The following is a 6000-nucleotide window of genomic DNA, read 5'->3' on the forward strand; positions in this document are numbered from 1 at the left end:
AAAAATAATAATTGTAAGGGAAGCGGAGAAGCATCACCACCCTGAAGTTGATTATTTTCTTACAAAGGCGTCCTAATGTGTTTTATTGCTTATATACCACACTAATATGCTAACGTTTACGCTTTAAGTGTTCAAGTATGACAACACAGTTTTATCCATTTTAATGTTTAATGTTTTTTTAATCACTCAGTTATAACAATAATATTGGTTAAGAATCATTCCCTCACTATCATCTCTTTGTTTTCTCTCTGAATGTAATAATACTAAACTAATCAGCTTTGCACCTTACCAAGAAGCTACAAAGACAAAATTCCCAGACTTTCTCTTATCAGAAGACTTAAAGTAATAGGTTTACATCTGATTTTTAGAAAACACTGACACTGGTCACTTTCAAATATGTTAAAGAAAAGTCTATACACCATATCAAGAACTTACCTGCCATGCCAGGTCTGTGTGTACATTGGCACAATAGAAACATTAACATGTTAAATCAAGTGTGTTAATATAGATTAGATTTTTCTTGTAGATTGCACTACTGTCAGAGCTGCTTAGGTCCTGTTAGAAATGAATCAACACCTTCTCTGACCAATCAGATTCAAGAATTCAACCTCACTGTGATATAAACTAGTAGAGATGTTTTTGACTGGCAGAAGGACTGGAGAAGACAATACAGACAATACAGTCTGTTTAGATGATGCACAAAACCCTCTACATTATACAAACTGCTTCTCTATACTGAACTGGCTGTCAGATCGCCTTAGTGCAGATTCAGATTCAGGCAAATGTGCCTCATTTGGCACTGATCAATGCAGAAATCCTCTAGAACACCAGGATTTACTTTAGTTTAACTTAGTTTTTGGTTTTCTTGTAAAAGCAAGCCAATATAAGACACAAGCTTCCGGAAACATGTCTTGGCACATGGTGTGTATCCATTCACGACAGTGCGAATAGGGGTTTTGTGTGTGTATGTGTGTGTGTTTACATGCTATTTTTAGAAGCAGGAAAAGATGGCTGGAGGCCTGTGTGCAGCACAATATGTCAGATGAGATTGGGCTTTTGTGTGTGTGTGTGTGTCTGTGTTGAGAATGCTATTTTTTCCTCCCTTAATCTGTGTGAATTTAAAATTCCCTTGTCCAGTCATTTATCTGTGCTCTGTGGGGTAATGTACAGTAAACCAAAACACAATTAGATAAGATGGGCCAAGTGTTTAGAACTTAAAACTAGCAGGAATGCTCCAGACTATCTCACAAGACCTTCTGCCTTCATTACAATGATCACCAATGGATCCTTAACATCTGGTCATGTACCAACTACCTTCAAGAAAGCAAGGGTTATTCCCATCCTGAAGAAACCCGCTATAGATCTATCAGACATCAGTAACTACAGAGCGGTATCACTTCTCTCTTTTCTTACAAAAATTCTTAAAAGTGTTGTGTATAATCAAGTCTTTGTCTATATCTCTCACAGAGCAAGCTCCAAGATCGCAACCAGTCTGGCTTTAAAACAGCACATTCCATAAAGACTGCCCTTCTGGATGTCTTTGAGAAAATACATGCTGCTACATCAGCTAACTGTCATCTGTCCTCATCCTCAACCTTTTGGTGGTGTTTGATACAGTCAACCACAAGACTCTCTTGTCCACCCTCAGAAGTCTTGGAATTGGTGGACCAGCATGGGAATGGTTTGCTTCCTACCTGAAAGTTTGCTCGTTTCAGGTAACGTAGAGGAGAGTGACATCTGCTATATGCAGACTCTCCACTGGCGCCCCACAGGGCACAGAACTTAGTCCTTTCCTTTTCTCTCTGTATACTCACTCTCTTGGTGAAGTTATTTCCCCACATGGGTTCTCTTACCACTGTTATGCTGATGACACTCAACTCTCTCCTTTCTGCCCTCAGATACCATGGCTTCTTTTTGGATCTCAGCATGCCTGATGGACATATCATCGTTTATTACAGCTCATCAGTTGAAACTCAATCAGAATCAGCAAAACTGAACTGCTTATCATCCCAGGTGATTCATCTCCATGTCAGGATTGTGGAAAAGGGGTAGCAGAGAACCATATTAGTGTTAATCATAGAGAACTGAAAAAGCACACACAAACACAAACTGCAGAAGCCTATTAACTGTGGCAATCATTCATTCCAAATAATCTGGGTATACCAGGCAAGGTGGAGTTTATATGCCTTTGTATGTCCTACATTTGATTAAATATACCCTACAGCTGAGTGGATGAAAACTGAACTGCTAATCATCCCAGGTGATTCATCTCCATGTCAGGATTGTGGAATATCTTTGCAAAACAATCTTATCTCCTCTTCGGTCACAGCTCACAACCTTGGGGTAACCATGGATAATCAACTGTACTTTTCCTCACAAATGTTGCTAATGCCTTACAACATCAGAAGGATTCAGCCATTTTTGTCCACACAGGCTGCCCAGGTACTTGCTCAGTCTCTTGTCATCTCAAGACTGAACTACTACAACTCACTGCTTGCCGGTCTACCTATGAACGTAATTTGTCCTCTGCAAATGATCCAAAATGCAGCTGCACGACTTGTTTGCGACCTGCTTAAATTCTCACATACCACCCCATTGTGATGCTCCCTCCACTGGTTTCCAGTAGCTACACACATCAGATTTAATACACAAATGCTTGCCTACAAAGCCAAAAATGGACCAGCTCCTTCTTACCTCAAAGCTCTTATCACTTCTTGCTCTGCACCTCCCTCCCTCAGATTTACCAACACTGTTCAGCTGGTCCCGCCATCTCTCAGGGTAAGAGGTAGGTATACAGCAAGACTTATTTCTGTCACTGGCTATCTTCAAACCGGGTAAAGACCTACCTCTTCCTAAAAAACATGAACTAGCACTTTTCCCTGTTAGTTGTACGCATATGTTAAAAAGATAAACTAAATTAAAATACCATCAACCTAAAATTTTAGGTTGATGGTATTCTAAGTCTGTAAGCTAGTGAACTAGGATTAATGTATTCATCGCTAGAGACTTAAAAGCACTGTTGTATGTCGCTCTGGATAAGGGCGTCTACTGAATGCTGTTAATGTAAATGTAGGAATGTAAAGTTAATAGCTTACCCATAATTTAAATTTTTAAGAGCTGTCTGTTCTCATTCAAGTTAATGATGACAACCATATGTGAATACACAAGACACTTGATGGCAAATATTTATAGATGAGTATGACTTAGTGATGGTCCAAACTTTTTTTTTTACTTGACAAGATACAGCAGAAGAACTATTAAGAAATGGGGTGTTATAGATTTATAAGATGTGTAGAGTTTAGTCACGCATGTTATTTTAATTTCTCTAGAGCATGTGGTCCTAATGGAGTTATAAAATATGTATGTATGTAATAATATATATTTAGCCAGTCACAAAAATAGATGACAACTTTAAATACTGTTCTTGCAAACCTTCAGGCACCTCTGATAATTCTGGATCCTTCCAGAACTTATTTTACTCTACCAGGATCTGGCAGGTAAAGAACAAAAAACCTTTTCATGTGGATAGAAAAAGGGAGGAAAAGCATACTAGAGAAAAAAGAACACAAACAGGAGGCGTTTTTGAGAGAGAAAGATGAACAGATGGCCAGTCTTGCACTCATCTGTGGAGAGCTACTTCCTGAAGCGCTGGTTAATGGCTCAAGCAAAATGTAGTGATGGAGATGAAGCATAGAAAGCAGAGGCAGAGATCCAAAGTAAAGACAGGGTGGGGGTACGGGCCAACCAATACAGACTAGGAAGCACCAGGGCAGGTGCCAACTTGCCAGCAGGTATTAAACAGGGATCTTTGGTGCTGCAAGCAGAGAAACAAGCTGCAGAAAGCCTCACTTATACTGTAAACGCCACCCCACAGGCATCTGGCACTGAAACCCTGCTCAGGTAAAATACTGAGAAAGAGTGGACTAAAGCCAGCAGCTCACCTGCAGGTTAAATATCAAAGCATTCTATTTGGAACAGGAACTGGGATGGAAGTGATAAATGGCTCTGCAGTGATCATGTGGTGGAGAATGTAACAGGCCAGTGGGATGATGGAATCAGGGAGAAATGATGGATAGAGAGAATGAAATTACAGAGGAAAAGGATACCAAAACTGGGGGTAGCAGGGAACCATGTTTGTATTAGTCATAGAGAACTGAAAAAGCACACACAAACACAAACTGCAGAAGCCTGTTAACTGTGGCAATCATTCATTCCAAGTGATCTGGGTATACCTTCACTGTAGGCAAGGCAGAGTTTATAATGCCTTGGTATGTCCCACATTTGAGTAAATATACCCTACACCTGAGTGGATGATCCTCTAAAACACCAGGATTTAGTTTAACCTCATATAAAAGCAAGTCAATGTAAGACACAGTCTTCTGGAAACATGTCTTGGCACATGGTGTGCATCCATTTACGCCAGTGGAAATAGGGGTTTTTATTCCCAAGCCCCAGCTCATATCTAACAGGAATTAAAGGATCTAGTGCTAAAGTCTTGGTGTCAGATACCACAGCACACCTTCAGAGGTCTTGTGGAATCCAAATCAGAGCTGTTATGGCAGCACAAGGGGGACGAACACAATATTAGGTGGGTGGTTTTTATGTTGATCGGTGTATGGGTCATTGATGGTGGTTGATGGGTAGGGTAAAGGACAGCTAATGAACAAAACAACAGATGCACTTTATGCACTGTACATCTACATAAGAAGGCTAATGGCTACAAACTAAATGCACCTAATAAAATGGCAACTGTACTATGCATAACCAGCTCTTTTTTAGTAAAGTCCATATGAATAAGGTGGAGTGAATTCAATATGATCCACAACCAGCACTTCTTTTGTGTCTCATGTATAGCAAGTGGTTCTGCCTCATATGTGCACTCTGCTGCTTACTGAATGAACACTTTATTTAGTATATAGTTAGAGGCATATACATGGTAATATAAACATACAGTGGGGAAGTGGGCTTCTGTTACACGTCATCAGAAATAAACTGCATACAGTGCAGGCCTTAGTGAGTTAGCACTATACCTCACAGGCCAATAACACATTCAATTAGCTTGCTTATATGAGCAGATTATGTAACTGGCTGATGCTTCCGATTTAATTTTGGAGTGAACATGTGCCACCACATCAAAGCTTCTAGCCTCAACAGAGAGAAAGAAAAAAATCTGATTAGTGGCATTACAGTAATTTGCAGCCTCTTTTTACTGTCAAAAGAAAGCCAAAAGCTGTGGTCAGACCGCACAAGCCAAACCATGGCAAGACAAAAGCAAACACACACACACAGGGAACAGAGTAAAAGCCAAGAGAGGTAGCATAGTGAGGAAGGATGAGACGAGCTTGAGAACTGAAAGAAGTGCAAAGGAGCAGTATGGAGTATGAAGTATGGAGCAAGATGGAGCTTTTTCTTTCCAGCTGTGACTGAGCTTATTAAAAACCCATCTGGAGTGGTGCAGTGAACATTGTGAAAGGAGTGAGAAAAGAGGCAGGACAGAGAAACCATAAAGAAAGTGCCGACAGTGACAGATCCCACACTCACCATCTGGACTCAAGAGAAAGCTGTTCACTGGTTCAATTTCTGCTGCGTTTATTCATCCCTGGTTGTAGTGCTTCTCACCTGCTTCCTTCCTCATCTGGCACATTCACACAAGCTGACCTAAGGGTTGAGCATTACTACATCTCTGATTTCAACTTTGTTAAGTGTGGGCAAAGATCAGGGGATGTGGTAGTGTAGTGGTCAAGGTGTTGGACTAGTGTTTGAATCCCAGGTCCAACAAGCTGCCACTGCTGTGCCCTTGAGCAAGGTTCTTAACCCTCAATTGCGCAGTTGTATAAAAAAGAAGATAAATTGTAAGTCATTCTGGATAATTGTCAAAATCTGAAAATGCCATAAATGTAATGTAAATGTAATCAGGATGCACACAGAGAACAGTCTGAGCACTATACAGGTGATGGTGTGCACTGTTTGCTTGAATATTAGTTTCATGTGGAACATCAG

The sequence above is a fragment of the Tachysurus vachellii genome, chromosome 4 (genome assembly GCF_030014155.1).
Source record: "Tachysurus vachellii isolate PV-2020 chromosome 4, HZAU_Pvac_v1, whole genome shotgun sequence".
Classification (NCBI taxonomy): Eukaryota; Metazoa; Chordata; class Actinopteri; order Siluriformes; family Bagridae; genus Tachysurus; species Tachysurus vachellii.